The sequence below is a fragment of the Sarcophilus harrisii genome, chromosome 2 (genome assembly GCF_902635505.1).
Source record: "Sarcophilus harrisii chromosome 2, mSarHar1.11, whole genome shotgun sequence".
NCBI classification, from domain to species: domain Eukaryota; kingdom Metazoa; phylum Chordata; class Mammalia; order Dasyuromorphia; family Dasyuridae; genus Sarcophilus; species Sarcophilus harrisii.
Window position 1 is genome coordinate 553,318,565 of NC_045427.1, and position 21,596 is coordinate 553,340,160.

General features: G+C 37.0%; 1 long non-coding RNA gene across 1 annotated transcript; it reads left to right on the plus strand.

The window, feature by feature from the left end:
* The first annotated feature begins 9,033 nt into the window (after nucleotides 1-9,033).
* LOC116421181 lies at nucleotides 9,034-16,727 on the plus strand. The gene is made up of 3 exons (XR_004231482.1): nucleotides 9,034-9,123; nucleotides 15,003-15,292; nucleotides 16,428-16,727. It is a non-coding gene; the product is annotated as an uncharacterized LOC116421181 (long non-coding RNA).
* Nucleotides 16,728-21,596: the final 4,869 nt, after the last annotated feature.

Genomic DNA, 21,596 nt, shown 5'->3' on the forward strand with positions numbered 1-21,596 from the left:
AAATAAGACGCTCCATTTCCTTATTTGGGACATTCTCCCACAAACTTGAAATGCTCTCCTTCCTCATCTCTGTCTCATATTTTCCCTGATGTTCCTTGCATTCCCTGATAAAATTCCACTTTCCCCATCTCTTATTCTAGTGCCTTCCCTCTCCAGATTACCTCAGTAAAAAAAAAGAGCTGCTTCTCTGGCTCCCCATCGCCTGAGGGCCAGATGTGTCACATTTCATCGCTCCCCCTAGGTTTTCTGGTACCCTGAAGGGGCTTGGAGGTGTCTAAACTCTATGCCATAGACTACAGCCCCCACAGATGGTATTCTCTCTGTTATAAGGAAAGGGACTCTGCACCCTAATTCCATCTGGCCACTTAACAGTTGGTTGACTTTTGAAAAAGGACATTTCCTTCAAAAATAAAACAAACATGCAGGCATAATCTACAACCCCTGCAACACCTCATACTCTGGAAGGAAGGAAAGGATTAGGTTCCCAGTTTAGTTCAGTTCCAAAGTCCAAGTCCAAAGTCCCCCCATTGGGTTCAAGTCCCAGACACCCTGGTTTCTTGGAACTTCTCTACTGGGCTGGCTATAACATGCCTCCTAGAATCCTGGCTACAAGGTCACTATGACATGCTTCCAGGTTCAGTTGGGATTCCACAGCCTATGCTGAGGACAACTGAAACCAAACAAAATACCACAATACCCCAAAACCATTTCTTAGAGACATTAGGTAAAAAAATGGGGAGGAGGAGAAAGTAGTTCTTCTACCTTCTCTCCAGGTCAGTTCATACTATCAGCCCTGTTATTAGATGAACTTTCCCATCTCTGGGGTGTGAAGCAAGAAGGAGCACAAAGGCCTTAGAGCATGTGTCCCAATTAAGCTGTTTTTATGAAATCAGTCTTTTCTAGCTACATAGTCAATGGAAACAGACTGTTGCCACCCATGTGATGGGGAAATACAGGAAGCCTTTTTCCAGAAGCAGGGTGTGTTTCCATGTTAGGTAATCTGGGCATGTTCTGACACCCTCTTCTTATATGTCCAATTTATCCTGCATATAGCTTGGGGGTATCTTGTTGTTTGGGGGAAGGCAATCAGTGTTAAATGATTTGCTTAGGGTCACACAGTAAGTGTCAAGTATCTACAGCTGGATTTGAACCCTCCTGAGCCCAGGTTCAGTGCTCTATCCACTAGAAGCCCTTCCTATAACTTGTTTATATTTAGGTGTTTTTTTTTTGTTTTGTTTTTAATATTATCTCACTCTTCAGGCTTTGAGGTCCTTAAGAGCGAAGACTGTCTTGTAGGTCTTTTTTTTTTAATTTTAGCAAAGTCCTTCAAACATAGTAAGCACTTAATAAATGTTGCAAAGGGAATCAGAACTAAATTCTGACAGAAGCAACATTTGCACCCAGATTCTCTTGAGCCAAATCCAGTATTCTTAGCTTTGCAACAGAGTTTTATTTTAGGATAGGTGGCTTATTCAGCCAATATTCTTTGGAGCTAAAAAATTCATCTGAAACCTGCCAGAGTTCCATAGGGCATTTGGCAAATAGAATCAAGTCTTAGATGTGTGTGGATAGAATTATGGAATTCTTTCATATTTAATTCTGCGTAAAGATTTTTTTAAAAAGAGCTAAACCAAGTCTAATTTGGAAAGAATGGGAATAACCTCTCAAAACTACCTGTAAATTCAGCAATGGTTTGAGGAATTTGGACAGTGGTACATGGCAACTCGTAAGACTCTATTTCAATAAATAGCATTATAACAAGACCCATTTCCCAAACTCTGGGAACCATACCCCAATCCTTATCTCCCCTATTCTCCAGATCAACCATGCAACCAGAGTAAAGTTTTGAATGCAGCCCCAATGGAAAATTAAAATTCAGAATTACATGAAATATTTTCTCAGGACAGGCAGAGAAAAAAAGGAAGCTTGTTTTTCCAAGAAAGTCCTACACCAAAAGTTTAGTGTGGCTTGGAGGTGACCTATTCTCAAAGGCTTTATCAGTGGAAAAATAGAGAGTAATACAGACAGATAGACAGACAGAGGTGAAGAGGTTGTGAAAAGAAAAAAGATGGGAGGAAAGAAAGAGAAGGAGGGAGGGAGAGAGTAAGGAAGGAGGGCAAGGAAGAAGTGAGGTAAGAGAGAAGAGAAAAGGGAAATAGAGGGAAGGAAAGAAGAGAAAGGGGAGGGAAAGTGAGACTGAGGAGAAAAGAGAGAAAAAAGAATAGAGGAAAAACAGAGAAAAAGAGAAAGAAGAGAGAAGAAAAGCTAAAAAGGGTTTGAGTAAGATCCTGATAGGATCCTATTACTTCAAGATGTACATATCGAAATTAGGAGAAGTTCCTCATCAGATTGACCATATCAACTTTCAAAAAGCATCCATTAAATAAAAGAGAATTCACCATAGAGGTGGTATCTATACTAGTGAAATCTCACTCTCCTGAAGAAGTCAAGTTCCTGCATCAGAGAAGATATGGAATAAATGTTGTGTCACCTACAGGTATAAAACTTAGGTGCTTATATTATCAGACTCAGATAAGGAACAATACAACAAGCAAAGAGAGAATATTTATTTTTTGAATGAATAGGTCATTGGATGAATAGTTGAATAGATGGATGATATATTTTATTGCAACTTCCCAACATTCCCTCTAACCTTATTGCCTTCATATTTAATTATTGTCATTTGAAAATATGAATTGCCTTTAATTTTATGACTGGAAAATATGTTGGAAAAATATAATTAGGATTAAGAAACAAAAGAGGCCAAAGGCATGTGGCCAACTTCAAAAGCTTCATATTTGCAAATCATGAATTCTTTTATCAAAAAAGAAGTTATGAAGAACACCATCATACAAAAAAATGAAGTTTTCTATATATTAGCAAATAGATAGTAACTAGTTATTTGGCCAGTAGGAATCATTTATGAACTCAATGGCTATTGTAGTTAGATTACCAACTATTTGGAACAATTGTGAAAATTATCCACCAAAATAAGAAAGTGTAAAGATTAAAAGAAAGCATCATATGCAATTTCAAAGCTTCAATTTAATTTATTCAAATAGATATGCACTAAAATAATGGAAAATGGATAAATGTAAAAACAATGACTAATTATAACCAACTCTAAAACAAATTTAACCAAGTTTCCACAATGAAGAAGCCAAAAGGGAAATTGCCTCAGCCAACAATTACTACCCGGCCAATCAGGGAGATGTGCCAAACAAGAGTAATAGAAAATATAAATTCATTTGAAAAATATTATGAAGAAGGATAGCAGATTATAAATAGTACTGACTTGTAAAACAGCAAAAAAGAAAATGAGTATGTAGAAAACTTAACATGAGACTCAACTAAGCCAAATCATTTTAAGGAAAAGAACAGTAGATGGAAAATGGAACTGATTTATCAGTGTTCTATAGAACTCTAATCTCAGTATCAATCTTACTTAGAGTTCTAGCCTCCATAATAATGTGACTGAAATCACTACATTTAGATTCTACCAACTCAGTATTGCAATGACTTTATATAATGACTGGCTGCACCTGATCAAAACAAAGGGAATATGAACTGGAGAAAATATAATTTGGAAAGCATTAAGAAATCAGTCTTCAAGATATATCAAATAGGAAGATACTAAATGAGTAGGAAAAAGCCATGGATGATATTATTATTTAATAAAGGAGATAAAACTTCAGCAACTAAGTTGAACCTTATTCCTACTTTTTTCTCTCTATAAAATCTTTATGACAATGCTTTATGTGCTTATTGTAAATATCTGATAAAAATATGAATTGAAAACTGATGGACAAATATTAAGATCATGAAAGATTCCTTTAAAGTTGCAATCAGAGAAAACTATTCAATGACACTATGATTGTCAATATCAAGGGAGACCTAAAACAAGACATGTCAAATCAACCAGCATTTAAGTATCTACTATGTGCCAGGTATCGTGTTAAATGCTGAAGTTATAAAGAAAGGCAAAAACATAATCCTTGCCCTCAAGAACCTTATATTCTAAACATTATAGAGCAGATGGAAGGCAAGAAATGGTCTCTGAACTTGTTCACACCTAACATGGAAATTATCTGTACAATGTCTAGACGAGGAAAAGATTAATTACCTGTAGGAACTCTCCGGAATGCTACAGAACCTCTTCATTGAAATCCATAGTCATCAAGAGAAGATCAGCTTAATAATCCACACAGGAAAAAAAAACTGATGAAAAATGCCTATTGCTTAGACCACAATAGGTAACTGGTTACCCAGTCCATTGAGTCAATCTGTCAGTGTGTAATGGACTGAACAAGCTATGTGCGAAGCTGACCTTTATGCTTCTAGCCAACCACATGTGTCTCAGCTTGATGATTTGAGATAATGAGACAATGTACTTCTTGGCAACTGAACAGGAATAAATGACAGTGTATATTTAAAAGGGAATGACCCCACTCTCAGTGCTCTCTTCCTGACTGAGTACAATCAGGATTATTTTTGAGTCACTTTTTATGAATTGTAGGGGAATAGTGGATTGCTTTATTCCACTATTCCTGGTTGCCATGAGATCATGAACACATGTCAAATAAAGTAGAAGTCCTATGTGTTTGAGCCTGAATTTTACTTCCTCTTGTGTTTGTTCTTTCCTTATTTTAGATAACCAGATATCTATCTTGAGATAGATGTATCCAGACTTGGAAATTATCTTGTGAATTTACCAGGCCTTGGATCTTTGGCCAACGCTGAATGGCAACAAAAGGAATTCTAATAATAACCACAAACAAAATCAGCCTAAACCCAGTCTCCTTCCCTCACTGGAAACCTCCTAATTACACATATGAAGCATAGCTCTATAGTACTACATAAATGGGGGTGATTATTGAGTAGCAGCAACCTGACATAATAGAGAAAATGCTGTAAATGACCATTATCCATTAAGGGACAGATGGGTAATAGCCTACATCTTTGGAGAAAATTCACCCATTAACTAGTATTAGGCTTACTTTTATCTCTACATATTATCAATTCCTAATTATTCCAAATAAGTAAAAAATTAAAAATAAAATTTAAAAAACCATACCAGCACACTTTGGAAAACCTTCATTTTCTTTCTGACCACAAATCAATAGCTTTTTGGAGTCCCAAAAGAAAATGTACAAATTTTTTAAAGACTATCTTAGGAATCAAATGAAAAAAGTGGCTGATTTCTCATTACTCCTCAGCATACATTCTGTACTCCAGTTGATTTAGTCTATTTTCTCTACCCTAAACTAATTATTCCTTCTCTCACATTCATGTCCTTGCTCAGTCTAGCCCCCAGTCTAGAATTTTCTCTCTTTCTTTCTCTTCTCACCTTACCCCTCCATCCATACTTTTTAGAATCTTCATATTCCCTTATAGCTCCCCTCAGATGCTACCTTCTACACACAGAGACTTACTCATCCTGCTGGTAATTAATGTTCTCTTGCATCAAATCATCACTACAAAAATATTTATAGCTAACATGTATATAGCACTACAAGGTTTGCAAAGTCATATGTGTATGAATGTATTTCTCATATGCTCTTCATAACAACCTTGTGAGGTAGGTACAATTATTATCCCCATTTTACACATGAGAAAATTGAGATTTTGAAAACTTGAGTGATCTAGCTAAGCCATTTAGTAGTTGAGGCAGGATTGAATTCAGGCCTTATTGGCTCCAGTTCCAAAAATGAACTTACTATAGCTGCTTTTATATGCATATACCTTATTAAAATGAAAGTTCTTTGAGGGTAGGAATTACTTTTCTTTTTGTGTTGCTATCCTCAGAGCTTAGCACAATGCCTTTCATATAACAGATGCCTAATAAATGTTTATATGGCATTTGTACAGCTAGGTGGCTCAATGCATAGAGCACTGGACTGATCTGAGTTCAAATCCATCCTCCAACACTGGGTGTTGATTCTGGGAAAGTCATTTAACCCTATTTGTCTCCGTTTCCTCATCTGTAAAATAAACTGGAAAAGGAAATGGCAAACCATTCAGGATCTTTGCCAAGAAAACCCCAGATGGGTCAGATCTGACTGATACAACTGAATAACGACAAATAAATATGTTTGTTGAATTAAAATAAAAAATATCGACCCCCTTTATAAGACTATGGCAAGAGAAAAAAGCACTGGTCTTAGAGTGAGAGGACCTGAATTCAAATCCCACTTGTGACACTTACTACCTTTGTAACTCTGGAAAAATTTCTTAATCTTCCCTCTCCCCCCCTTCCCCCCCCAACTCTCCTCCCCCCAACCCTCTCCCCACACACACACACCCTCTCATGTTAAATGAAGGTTTTGGAGTAGAAAGCCTTCCTTCCAACTCCAAATTTACATACCATCTTGCCTGGAGGTCAGTGTGCTTGGAGTATAGAAATGTTTAATAAATACATACATATATAATAGATTTCAGGATCAGGAAGGACCTTAGAGATCATTCATATATCCTCCTCATTTTAGAGACCAGGGAACAGTGAAATGACTTCCAACAGTCAGGTTTCAATTGTCTGAAACCTCTATTTTCAAATGTTATGCTCTAATTAAGAGCTTAAAAAAAGACAATAACAACAATATATCATGCTCATATACAATTACTAACAAGGGAAGAATTTGGCAAAAATGTTTAGAATTATGACTTTAGATTTGGAAATCAAATAGAATCCTTCCTCATTACCACAAGTGCTCTGAGGATTTATGCATGAGTGTGGTTGAATCACACTCCTGCCCAAGAATCTAAGTAGTGACTCTGTGCATATCTGCCTCACTTAAATCCAGTTCACCAACCAGTCATCCTCTTAGGATGTCATTGGTCTTCTTTGAAAATGAAGGATGAACAAGAAGAGAAAGTATATGACAGGAAAGAGAGACAGAGAGAGGGAGAAGAAAGGAAAGGAAGGAAGAAAGGAGGGAGAAAAGGAAAGAAAGGAAGGAAGGAAGGAAGGAAGGAAGGAAGGAAGGAAGGAAGGAAGGAAGGAAGGAAGGAAGGAAGGAACAAAGGAAGGAAGGATGGAGGGAGGAAGAAAAGGATGGCAGGAAGAAGGAAGGAAAAGAGGAAAGAGGGAGGCAGGCAGGAAGGGAGAGAGGAAGGGAAGGAATGATGTGCAAACATTTTTTCCACAGGAATTTGAATGCAACAATTTGTTATCACAACAGATTACATGTAGATCTTAGTTCTGAACTTCTGCTACATATACAATATTTTCTTGGCAATACAGAGTCCCATGATGAGCCACTGGCTACAGTGTAGTTAGTCCAAGGCTGCATGTAAGCTTTTCTTTTGATGTCCTCAGGAAGATGATCTGAGCCAAGGAGGGCTTTTCATGTTTCCAGCAATAGGACTTGTCTAGGGAAAAGATGGTTTTGAGGTGTGATATAAAGGCACCTGAATTTTGTTCTATTTTGCTTTGTTTTTTCCCCCTTAGGTGAATCTAATATGATCTACTTTCTTTTCATTATCCTCTGTCACTAATACTGAGAAAAGTCCCTGAACAATTAAGTTGTCTCAGGCTACTTCCCAAATTGGATTCATTCATCCCAGTCCTGAGGGAAAGGATACACTGGGGATCATGGCTACCAGAGTTCAGTCAATTGGCTGACTGGCTCCTCAGGAACTCAAGCAAAAATCACTTTCAGAATCACCACCTCATCCTATCATCCCCTCATGGAATCAGAGGATTCAAGTTTTCTCTTCCTCCTTCTGGGTTCTCTCTCTAGGAAATGTCTTTTTGATTCCTGCTTTTAGAAAAAAAAATAAACAACAAAATCCTCCTTTGATAACAAGAACTTGTACTACTTAATTCATTCAAATCAAAGAGTTCTCCAAGGTAAACATCTGAATGAATTAAGCCTTCATTTTTTTTCCACATGTATTTTACAAAACATTAGTTTGTGATAATTTAGAGGTAGAAGGAATTTTGGAGTTCATCTAGGATATTCCCTCCATCTCCATTTTTATAGGTGAAAATTTGAAGATATATAATTTGTTCAGAAGTCACACAGGAGATAGAACTAAGATTTGCATTCCTATCGTCTAACCCCCAATTCCAATACACATTCTACTGCACCATATGTACATAAGCAATATAAGCAATTTCTTGCACAGTCAACTATTACAGTTTACAAAATGCTTGGCTCATAGGTAAATCCATGAGGTAAGTAGGATGGGTGCTTTTATCTCCATTTTACAAAGTAAGAAGCTAAAGCTTAGAAGGGTAAGTTTCCAATAATAGGTGCTAAGAGATAGCACCTGGTCTCCTGACTGTAAGACCATTGTGAAAATAAAGGTAAGCCACTTTTTAAATCCCTATTTGACTTTCTAATGTTCTTGTGCTTTGTAACTTTTTCCTAGAATTCAGAGCTACAATTTTCACTTCCTCTCCACTCCCCCAATTCTGTGACTGTTAACTGCTCTACCAAAAAATGTTCATATTTGACGTTGAGAAACATTTTATATTTATATTCTTGTATTTAGACATATTTATACATATATGTCTAAATAACATCTTATATTTTAGATATAATTAAAAAGATCTGCTATGGAGTCCAGGTTCAAAAGAAGTTGTCATCTTGGAACCATAGAGTAGATAGGTACCTGGGTGATTCCTTAATCTAATCTAGTTATTTTACAGATGATGAAATTGAGTCTCAGATTAAATGGCTCCAAGTTTCCAACTCAATTCCAATTTTGTGTAATAAAATTCCAAGTTTGTTATTTGGGGGAAAAAATGTATCTTTATATTGACCAACAGAAGCATCTGAGTTTTTAAAAGCCTGATGGGCAAACACTATTTAAAAGAATTATCATTCTATTACCATAATTTAGAATTAATAGGAACTTCAGAGACCATTTCATCATATTTCCCCACCTTACAGAGAGGGAAACTGAGGTAGATCTCAGAGGTCATCTGAGAGAGGTGACTGCTTCAAGTAGAGAAGACAGACTGGATTCTAAGAACTCTTCTAGCTCTAAGAACTTCTGTTTCCATGAAACAATGTCCAGTGTTATGTAGTCTGTGATGTTTACTGACTGTGAAACTATGAATAAGTCACTTAATTTCTCTAGGACAAGAGAGTATGTTATTAGAGGAAGATCCCAAAGGTGAGTTCTAACACATTGGTCAATTGGTCAATCACAGGGCATTGATGCACTAGTTAGTAGAAGAGAGATTAACTCCCAGCTGTCCTTCCTCCAAGTTCATTTTACTTTCATCAGGCTATTTATTCAACTCTTCCCAATTCCCTATGCTAAGAGTGAACCCTATGAAGAGCACTGGAATTTGTAGTTCAAGTTCAAATCTAAGTTTAAATCTAGCACTTTTCCTATAGTGTTTACGCGGCCTTAAAAAAATTACCGGGTCTCAGTTTCCCTGTAGTTAGATAAAAAGGTTAGACTAGATGATCTCTGAGGTCCCATCTCTTATTTTGGATCTCCAGATTACTCTTCATTCTATAGCAAACCTTTTTGCCATTTTTGCTATCCATTAGTGGGCAATAGGAAAAAATGGGGCAGAGAAGGGGAACTGCTAAGATGTTAGGCAAATTGCTTGTTTATCTTTGTATAAACTAAACAACTAGATGACTGGATTTTAAAAAAAAAAAAATTTCTGGCACTTATGGTAATTTCATGCAGAACCTTTCACCACCAGCACTGAGAGATAGGAAACAGAATTTTTTGTTTCACTTTTAAAAGCCTTTTGTAGCTTGACCAGTCCTAGGCCACAAGACAAATAACCTGTGGCTTAGCTTCTAGGAGGACTCCAAAGAACGGGCAGGTGTATGGGCAGGTGAGGAAGCCAAAGATGGATTAAAATTGGCAGCTAGCTAACAGCATTGTAAATAAACTACCCTGGGGTCACCCTTCATGTTGTGCTTGCTGAATCTCATTTTCCATATTTGAATCCATCTCAGTTTTTCTGAAGAAGCAAGTAATTATTTTGGCCTGTTATACTCGGCTCCAGATCCCCAGTCACATGGCATAAAGTTACACAGAAAGCAGCACTTTTATTCTGTATAGTTGCCAAGGCAACACCAGCTGCTTATGACATCATGGGAGTGAGGGGACACAGAATGATTTTAGAAGCCTAAAATTATCACTCAATCTGCTCAGCCAGATTCTAAAGCAGGGTGGGCAGCACCACCCACAAGTAAGAGCTTAATAAATAGGTTTTTTATGATAAAGATGGTGGTGATGAATTAGAGGCTTTCTTTCATTTTTACAAACAATATTCATCACATATAACTGCCAAGTTCAAATACTCACCCAAATATATGTGGAACTCTGAGAACATCCTTGCTTCAGACACAAGTTCACATGGAACCTTTTTCTTTTAAGATTTCCCAAAATGTCAAGTTAAGTGGAAACTTTTTTAATTTTTATAAACCATGTTAATATTTTTCTTGAAGATTTTTAATTACAAAGCTTTTAAAGGTGTTTATCATAGAGTTTAGTGATTTGTTCATTATTACATGATTGGCAAATGGTGAAGCCAGGACACCAGGACACCTTATTACAAGTCCCTCTCTTTCTTCTGTAAAATTAACAAAAAGCCTCTACAAAGATAATTTTAATTTTTATCTTGGAGCTATGGTCTCCTATCATGGAGCTTGATTGTATCATCATAGAGCAAACATAAATATTCATACAACCTTTTTGAAAAAAAAAGTTTACAAATGTCGCAACAGCCCAAGAGACCATGGAATTATCTTTTGGTATTTCAATAACTGAGTATTTAGAAAAATGTAAGAAAAGTGCTCTCTATTTTGCATTGAGAAATCATTTGGGAACTAAATGTTCAAGAAAGTTTTTCTCTGTTTTCCAGTCTCTAAATAAAAAGAAAGCAGATGAAGTCTAACAGAAAAATATATCTAATCTATTCTTATTATTAACCAGGCTGTTCCTTTTTAATTTTACATTTAAATTAAAAGGAGGCCTAGATTTGAAACCTACCTCTACCATTAATGATTGGTTTTTCTCCCCCTGGGTAGATTATGCTGGGCCAGTTTATTCATCTAGAAGGAAGGGGTTGGGCTTCATAATCCCTAAATTCCTTTTTGGAACTATCAGCCCATTAAGATTCCAGATAAAAACTGTTTAAATATGTATTAATTTTATTAAAAATAAAAATAAATGTTTGTTTCTGAAGAGAGATATTAAAAATGTGTTTGCTGTATTAACTGTCAAAAAAAACACTGCTTGTTTTTTGGCAACTATCTCAGGAAAAGAATCCCATTCATGAGATACCTGTTAAGTGGAGAGTTCATTCATCTCCTATCATGGGGAGAAAAATACTAAATGTATCTTTAGAAAACTTGGGTTCAAAGCCAAGTTTTTTCTCAATACTATTTTGTCTAATACACATAATATAGTTTCCAACAGTCATTTTTGTAAGATTTGTATTCCAAAATTTTCTCCCTCCCTCCCTTACCACCCCATTCCACAAAAGAGCAAGCAGATATAGGTTAAACAGTACAATCCTTTAAGCATATTTGCATATTTGTCATGTGATACAAGAAAAATCAAATCAAAAGGGGAAAAAATGAGAAATAAAAACAAACAAAAAAAAAAAAAAAAGGTGAAATTTTTTGATCCACATTCAATCTTCATAGTTTTCTCTCTGGATGTGGATGGCATTTTTCATTCCAAGTCTGTTGGAATTATCTTGGATCACCACATTGTTGAGAAGAGCCAAGTACATCACAATTGATCATCACATAATCTTGCTGTTGCTAGGTACAATATTCTCTTGATTTTGCTTACTTCACTCAGCATCAGTTCATGTACGTCTTTCCAGGCTTTTCTGAAATTGGACTGCTCATCATTTCTTATAGAACAATAACATTTCATTTACTATAACTTATTCAGCCATTGTCCAACTGATGGGTTCAATTCCAGGTCCTTGTCATTATAAAAATAACTGTTATAAACATTTTTGCATATGTGCATCATTTTCCTTCTTTTATGATTTTTTTGAGGATACAGACCCAATAGGGAAATTGCTAGATCAAAGGGTATGCAGAATTGGGCAGAATTCCAAATTGCTGTCCAGAATGTTTGGATCATTTCACAACTTCACCAACAATGAAAATGTCCCAGTTGTCCCGTGTCCCCTCCAACATTTATCGTTATCTTTTCCTGTCATCCTAGACAACCAGAGAGGTTTATTTTAAGAGAGAATTGTCTTAAGTTGTATTTCTCTAATCAATAAGTAATTTAAAGCGTTTTTTCATATGACTAGAAATGACTTTAATTTCTTCATCTGAAAATTGTCTGTTCATATCCTTTGACCATTTATCAATTAGGAATTGGCTTATATTCTAATAAATTTGAATCAGTTCTCTATTTTAGAAATGAGGCCTTTATCAGAAACACTAACTGTAAAAATTGTTTCCTAGCTTTCTGCTTCCCATCTAATCTTGGCTGCATTAGTTTTGTTTATGCAAAAAAAAATTAATATAATCAAAATTATCCATTTTGCATTTCATTGTGTTTAGTTGATCTTTAGACATAAATTCTCCCTTCCCCACAAATCTGACAGACTATCCCTTGTTCTTATATTTTGCTTATGGTTATCACTCTATGTCTAAATCATGAATTCATTTTGACCTTATCTTGGTATAGGGTGTGCAGTATTGGTCAATACCTAGTTTCTGCCATGCTATTTTCTAATTTTTCCAGCAATTTTGTCAAATAGGGAGTTCTTATCCCAGAACCTGGAGCCTATAGGTTTATCACACATTAGATTACTATAGCCACTGACTATTGTGTCTTGTGTAGCTAACCTATTCTTTATTCCATTAATCCACTACTTCATTTCTTAGCCAGGACTAATAGTTTTGATAGCAGCTCCTTTATAATATAGTTTAGGTCTAATACAGCTAGGCCATTCTCCTTTACATTTTTTTTCAATAATTCCCTTGAAATTCTTGACCTTTTGTTCTTCCAGATGGATTTTGTTGTTTTTTCTATGTCTAAAAAGGATATTTTTGGCTGTTTGATTGGTAATAGGTAAATTTAGTTAGATTGTCATTCTTATTTTATTAGCTCAGCCTATCCATGAGCAATTGTTATTTTTCCAATTGTTTAGATCTAACTCTATTTGTGTGAAAAGTGCTTTGTAATTTTATTCATATAATTCCTGGTTTTGTGCCAAGTCATTTTCTATACAGTTTCTGGTTATTTTGATAAATAAAAAACAAAGTATCATGTAACTTTCTAGACTAGCAATAAAATTCAACTAAAAAAAAATCTTTGCTTTAAAATAGAATATATCTTTTAAAAATGAAACTCACTTTAATCTCTGAGCAATATTGAATCCACCTCTCAGAAATGATGGACTTTAGGTGCTGAACAAGTCATTTTCAGATATGACCAATGTTTACCAATTTATGTGGCTTGACAGCCTTATTTATAACAAGGGAGGATTCTTTTGGAGGGGTGGAAGAGGAAAATTAAGTTTAAAAAGAAGCACCATCAAAAAAATTTTCTAAAGGAAAGTTATACTCTGATTTCATCAGTTTGGAAATTTATTATCTGACATACACAAATCTCAGCCCTTCCTTTATGAGTTGAAATGGCCAAAAAATTTCATTACTTAATAAACAGCCTTCTCATGATTTGCCTTTGAATTGGCACTCTGATAACTGATGATGATGACGATGAAAGCTATGACAACAGCTAAAATGTATATAGTGCAAAGTAGGACATAGACAAATCCCAGCCTTTCCTTTATGAGTTGAAATGGCCAAAAAATTTCATTAGTTAATGAACAGCTTTCTCATGGTTTGCCTTTGAATTGGCACTCTGATAACTGATGATGATGACAATGAAAGCTATGACAACAGCTAAAATGTATATAGTGCAAAGTATTATCTATCTATATACACACATATATGTATGTAAATGTAAATCATATCTTATAAAATCATGTATTAATGTAAATGTAAATCATTTGTAAATGTAAAACATGTAAACCATATATTATTCATTTAACATCCATATTATATATAAACAGAGACACATACTCTCATACACATACATATATATATATATATATATATATATATAATATGTTAAATCATGCATTAGCTCATTTGACCCTCACAATGTTCTGATAGATTAAGTGACATTACTATAACCCATTTTACAGGTAAGCAAATTGATATTCAGTTTAAATGATTTGCCCAAAATCACACAGCTAATTAGAATCTAAGGTAGGATTTCAAAACCAAGTTTATTCCAGGTCTGTCTACCCTAAAATCTGCTAAGTTTTAGTCAAAATCTTTAACAGCAAAGCCTTGAGAACTCTAGGACTTCAAACCATAATAAGGCCTTAGAGAACTTTAGGAAAGAATAAAAAGTATATTCTATAAATTAAGAGAATACATTTTTTAGGGTAGGAGAGGTAGAAGATAGTGAGATTCTTTTTTTAACTAACAATTCAAAGAAAAACTTGACTCAAATCTACTCTACTCAAGATAAATAAAATACATTTCATTTATCATTTATTCCTTCCAGCAATGTTTTATTTTACAGAACCACAGGATCCCAGACTTAGAAGGACCTTTGAGAATTAGCAAAATTAATCCTTAATAAAATAGAGGAAGAAAAAAGGGAAGGCTGACAAATGATTTTATCCTCCCACGTAACTCAAACTTTTGTGGGGGGACAGCCACTATATATCTGTTTTAAAACATTAGTAAGGTTTGTTTTAATATTTTTTAAAGTTATGGTCTGAGATGCATAACTACAGATTACAATCAAAAAACAGTTTTGTTTAAAATTCAATGTCAAGGGTAGTTACCAAGGGACACATGTCAATCGATCAGTAAACCAGTCTTTCTGAGCCATGAATACGGAGAAAAGTACCTGACAAGGAGGGGGTAGTTACAGCAAATGAGTCAAATAGAGAAAAATCTCCTAATTGGAAAATCTAACCACAGGCTTTCCTCTCCCTGCTCAATGGTTTTCCTCTTTTTCAGCTTCTGCCACCTGAGAGGAAGCGAAGACTGAAAGAAGAGCACTTGGAAAGGCAAAATGAGGCCTTTGCTCTGAACAACCATCAACAGACAGCTGGATATGGGAGTTCTCTCACTAGGGAGAAGATCAGAAGCTTGAGTGAAGATGTCAGTAAAGGCTTTTGATGTAAATCCAGCCAGAGGTCCCAGGCTATGGCTATGCGCTTCAGGAGCTCTACTCCAGAAAGGACATCAGAGCACCAGAGAATTTCAGAGATGGAAGGGAACTTGGAAAGCTAATTCCATTTGTTCAGGTGCCAAACCAACACCTAGAACAGTGCCAAATGGGTGATAATAGCTAGCATTTATTTAGCATTTTTAGGATTGCAAAATGCTTTATAAATATATCTCATTTTATCTTCACACACTGGGAAGTAGGTGCTATTATTATCCCTAATTTACAGATGAAGAAACAGAAGCAGATTAATGTTATGACTTTTCAAGGTCACAGTGCCTAAGGCCAGATTTCAGGTCCAGTGCTCTATCCACTGTGCTACCCAGCTGCCTCTTATTAAACTGAATTTTATAGATGAATTTTATAGACAAGCGTCTTGCCTAAAGTCACACAGTAAATTAGTGGATATTGAGGACTAAAATCCAAATGTCCTCAGTTCAAAACACTTTCTCGCTTATTTTGCTCTTCCTGCTTGAACATCAGTTTCATTGGTGTTTAGTCATTTTTACTTATGGCTGATTCTTTGGGACCCCATTTGTTGTTTTATTGACAAAGACACTTAAATGTTATGCATTTCCTTCTCCAGGATTAGATGATTAGATTGTGAGATTTATTTATTTATTTTTTTTTTTTTTTTGCTGAGGCAATTGAGTGACTTGCCTAGGGTCACACAGCCAGGAAGTGTTAAGTGTCTGAGGCTAGATTTGAATTCAGGACCTCCTGACTTCAAGGCTGGTGATCTATCCATTGCATCACCTAGCTACCCTTAGATTCTGAGATTCTTAAGAATATGAATTTTCTTTTGCCTCTTTTCATATCCCTAGAGCTTAGCACAGTACCTAGTACATTGTAGGCATTTTACATGTTTATTGAATTGAATTGAAAATGTTTATGCTTATATATTTATTTTTAAAATAGTTCCATTTTTTTCTTAATTTTATAATTGAGTCATAAGCATAAGAGGCAGCTAACCTGGCACAATGGAATAGATGCACTAAGCTTCAAGTCAGGAAGCCTGAGTTCAAATCCTGCCTTAGATTTTCATGAGTTATATGATCCTGGGGCAAGTCACTTAACCTTATATTCTGCAGTTTCCTCAAATGTAAAACAAGGGTAATAATAGCACCTATCTCCCAGGGTTGTTGTAAGGATCAAAAAAGATAATATTTATAAGGGACTATTAGAGGAACTAATCTGATTGTCTTCTTTTACAGAGGGATAAACTGAGACTCGGATAAGTGAAGGCATTTTCCCAATGTTACATAGCAATGAGATTGGAATAATCCAAATCCAACATTCACCATACCCAGGTGATTTTTCAAGAGGAAGATCATGCTTTAAAGTCGATTGCCTTCCTGATTAGTGGTCTGATTTGCAACTCTAAAAAGAAACAGAGTAGGCAATTAGTAGATTCTTTTATTCCCCTTTTCCTTCTTATCCTCCTAATCTGTTGAACACACCTTTGAAAAGCTTGTTGGATGAGAACATAATAAAGGTCTTCATCACATAATTGGTTACAGTATATACCAATGTTGTCAAACTCAAATAGAAATGCATCAGAATCCTGGTGGACAGCATGATTTAGAAAAACGCAAATTATTATCATCTATGATGTTCATTTTTTTTTGGGGGGGGGGGTTATTTATTTATTTTGGTAAACATTTCCTTATTATATTTTAATCTAATTCTGGCTCCTCTGGGAGTTTTGCAAGCCTACTGGTGTACTGTGGGATAATTCAACACCTCTGGTATTACACTAATTAGAAACAAATGTCCTAAAAGGATATTAGGAGATGTCTGTGAATAATTAATTTTCACCCTGTTCTCTAATTCATCAGGTTAGATATTTCCACTCACTTCCACCTGAAGGTCCCAAACTTGGCAAACTTGGCTGACAATTGTCCTAAACAAAGTATACAGACTCTTCCTAAATGAATCACCCAAGACTCTCTTGCTATATGTGCTTGGTCACCTAGTGACAATCAAGAGATTGTTTCCTGGGACTTTCAAAGCCCCCTTTCCCCATACACATACCTTATTCTGCCTTATAGTTCTGTATTCTGGTCTTCATAGGGCTTCAGATATTTCTCATCTTACTGCCATTCTTTTTGCTAGCCCTTGATTTTGGGCTCCCGCTATGATTCTAACTCATGTCTTTCATTATCAACTTGTTGTCATACCCACCCAATATGACAGAGGAAATGATAATTCCCCTGACATCTAATCTTACAAATCCAAATCTATGACATAATGGGGAGCACTGAAGCTTTCTTTCTTTTTACTTTTTTCCTTCCTCCCTCTCCTACATTTTGAATTTGGTTTGCAATAGGATGCTACTAATAAGCCATATATACAATGTGAGCATTTTTTCCAGATCTTGTGACCTTTTCACAAATGCAAGCTATTGAAAACCAGGTGATTATATTCCTGGCAAAAACACTCCAAGTTAAAATATAATTATAGGTGGTCAGAGCTGGAAGGGACATTAGGAGAACTAATCTGTCTTCTTATTCATCTGAAACTCAGATAAATAAAGGCACTTGCCCAAGGTTACACAGCAAATTAAGTAGCAGCAAACTGGGATTTGAATAATCCCAATCCAGTGTGTATCTCACTATATCCAGATGACTTTTCACTAGGAAAGTCTTGTTTTATAGGGGGTTGCCTTCCTGATCAATGGTCTGATTTGCAACTCTAAAAAGAAACTGCCACTATTACTTTACATAATAAACTGGTTAATGAACCATAAATAATGACAGGAATAGCATTTCTGTAAAGCTTTAAAGGTTCACAAAGTACCTTACAAATGTTAGCACAGTGGATACAACTCTGGAGTCTAGAGGACTCATCTTGCCTAATTCAAATCCAGCTTCAGACACTTACTTAACTATATGATTCTGGACAAGACACTTCACCTTATTTGCCTCAGTTTCCTCATTTGTGAAATGAGGTGGAGAAGGAAATGGAAAACCATTCCAGCATTTGGCCAAAAAAACCTCAAATAGGTCTTGAAGAGTTGGACCTGACTGAAGACTGAATAGTGACAAATTACAAATGTTACCTCATTTGATCCTCACCACAGCTTTCAGAGGGAACAGGCTATATTATTATGCCTATGGTACAGATGAGGAAACTAAGGCAGCCTGAAGTTTGGTGGCTTGTCCAGGATCACACAGCTAGTAAGTAGTTTTGAATTCAGATCCTGACTCCAGGACCAATGCCACTGGGCCATTAGCTGCTTCAGTGCACAGAACTGGGTGGCAGTGCACAAAGTTATATAATCTGACTGATTAAAAGCTACTTGAAGGCAAGAACTATGTTTTATCCGTCACTGTGTATCAGAACTTAGTATACAGTGTTATACACATAATATGTGTATGAGAAATGCTAATGCCTTAATGCTCCGTGGCAAAGCAATAGCAAATCACCCAAGACATACAAGAAAGAGAGAGGAAAAAGACGGAGAATGTAATGCCGGAGAAACTGAGATAGGAGAGAGATTAGAGAGTTCTCAATATTTTATTAATTGGAGAGTATAATTGACTGGACAGGACTCTCATCTCAATTATCCAGTCAGACAGAGATAAAGATATACTGGGACCAAGGAATCCATGTTGGTCCCAGGGCTGGAGGAGACTGTCATCTCAAAGAATCCAGCAGCCAGCCTCCAGCAATGAATGGGAGAAACCCAACTTCTTAAATACCTTTTAGAAACAAAGAAGGGGTAAGAAGCTCGGGCAAACTTCTGTCAGGTTGGGGGGGGGGAACCATAAATCCTTAAAACCCAGAGACAGGATGTCTGAATATACAGAGGTAAAGATATCAGTGAGGTATCTTGGAATATTTTAGAGGGATATTGTAAATTCTTGAGGACAGAAAGAGGTCTACTCTTGTTTATCTTGCTTGCATTAACAATTTACAACCCTAGAGCAAATAGTCCTCAGTCTTAATGGACCAGAGTGGGTTTTTACAGTTTAGAGGATTGAGACAGAACAGTTAAGGAAACTGAGACAAGGGAAACTGAGCCAGGACAGTTAAAGAGAACTGTGGCATAACAATACAAAGACAGAAGAGAGAGAGACACGGAAAGAGAATGGGGGGAAGGGAGAAAGGAGGGAGGAGGGAAGGAGAGACAGAGACAGAAGAGAGAGATACAAAAAAAGAGGGGGGAGGGAAGGAGAGAGAGAGAGAGGAAAGAAGGAGGAGGAAGGGAAGAAAAGGAGAAGGAGGAGGGAGGAGCAAGGGATGGAGAGAGACAGAGAAGAGACAGACGGATAGACAAAGACACACACACAGTGAGAGGCAGGGACACAAAAAAGCAGGGAGACAGACAGAAACAGAGAGACCAAGACAGAGGAAAGAAACACTGAAAGAGAGAGGGAGAGAAAGAGTCACAAGAAAAGAGAGTAGACAGAGACAAAGACACAGAGAGAAAAAGAGACAGGAAAAAGACAGACGAGATACACAGAAAGATGGGGGGAAGGGGAGGAGAGAGGAGAGGGAGGAAGGAGGAAGAGGAAGAGAGACAGAGACAGAGGAGAGAGAGCATTCATGAGTGATAAAATATTAAATCTCTGCAAACCCAGGCTGGGCAGGGGAGGGACTCCTAGCCTGAAGAGCAAGCAGAGAGACTTGCCCCCTCCCCCAGAAGACAAGGGCTTTGCCCGGAGCTCTCGGCAAGAACTGAGAGGCCTCCGGGACCAAGTTTCCCGAGGCCGGGCCCAGCCGGGGGGCAGCTGACTGGGCCCAAACGGCGAGGCTCCGGAGTCCGAGCTCCTCGCGCCTCGGGGCCGCGCGTCTGCCGCCCCGTCCGCCAGACCGTCCCGCGGAGCGCCGCGCACGCCTCGGCCCGGCCAAGGCCCCCAGGTCCCCGCGCGGGGCAGAGAACCCCCGACGCGCGGGCGCCCCGGCAGCCGTCCCCCTCCCCGGCCCTCCTCGGCCCGGGCTCCCGCTGCGGGGAGGGCTCCCCGAGCCGGGACCGTGCGGAGGGGATGCTTTAGATTAGGGTCCTGTCTGCAGGCCAGCACACCCATCCAATTTAGCGGGAAAAGGAAGAAAGATGAAGTTAAACCAGATGTTAGGCATCGTGTAGCCAAAACATCTGGATGATGGGGTTTGGGGCGGAATGGCCCGGATGTTCTGGCGTCACACAGACAGAGATTCATTTACATTTAAATACAAGATTAGAGATAAAGCAATTTGAGAGTCTAAGCCAGCTAATGGATCAGGCAGCGAGTTAATATTCCAAAGCCAGGTTGCAGATCTCGTTAACTGGAAATAAATGTCTTGTTTCTTCATGAAACCAGGACATAAATAATGCCATGGCACGGATAAAATTGTGCTTTGATCAGGTTAGCTGCTGTCTTTTGACTGGGTTATCCTTGGGAGACAAGCTCGGAAGCTTTTTTTTTTTTTTTCTTTTCTTCCCCTTGCAATTGCTTCACAAACTGTTACCTGCTGCATTGCAAATGTTTTCTTAGTTTGGAAACCAAAGCTCCTAAGTTATACATCCCATAAACAGACTCTGAGTCAGAGCTTCACTGGTGATCGCTGGTGGGTTAATTACAAAGCTCTGTTTACAAGGAGGTTTACAATCTGACTTTAAATTCGGCGTCATGTAGAAGATGCCCTCCTCAGAGTGCTCTTCTTGTAAAGATTTTCTCAAGCTGCAGAGTGGGAGCAAAGAATCAAGGTATGGAGGCTATATCCCCAACAGCCCTCCCTCGTCTACCTCTCTTCCTGTCGTACTCCTAGACTAGATCAATGCTACTTATTACTTCACTAAAAGGTGACTAAAACACAGGACACCTGGAGAAAGGAACATGCAAGTTCCCATCTGGCCTCTGATCATTATTAACTATGTGATCTGGGGCAAACCTCAATTTCCTCATCTATAAAATGGGGATAATAATAGCACCTACCTCTAAAAGTCATTTGTGAGGATAAAAGAAGTGAATATTTGTAAAGGGCTTTGCAAACTTTAAAATATCATCTAAATACTAGTTATTAATACTAAATACTAATTTTTAATAGTATGACAAAAAAGCGATCGAAGTACTGTTATTAATATGGTGACAAGGAAAGCAAAATTTCTAAGCCTCAAGGCTTATGTTCAGATCCCAGTTCTATTATTTATTCATTGTCTATCCTGAACACGTTATTAAAGCTCCTTAATATAAAAAAATTAACGAGACTAATAATTACACCACCTATTTTACAATTTTTTGTAAGGATAAAATCAAGTATGTGTAGTGACACTTTAATATGATAGAACTCTTTTTTTTTTTTTTATGTTGAAGTGAATTGCCTTTTCTGAGTGTTAGATTCCTCATCCATAAAATGAGGGATTTGGATTACACAACCTTTAGAATCCTTTACAATCC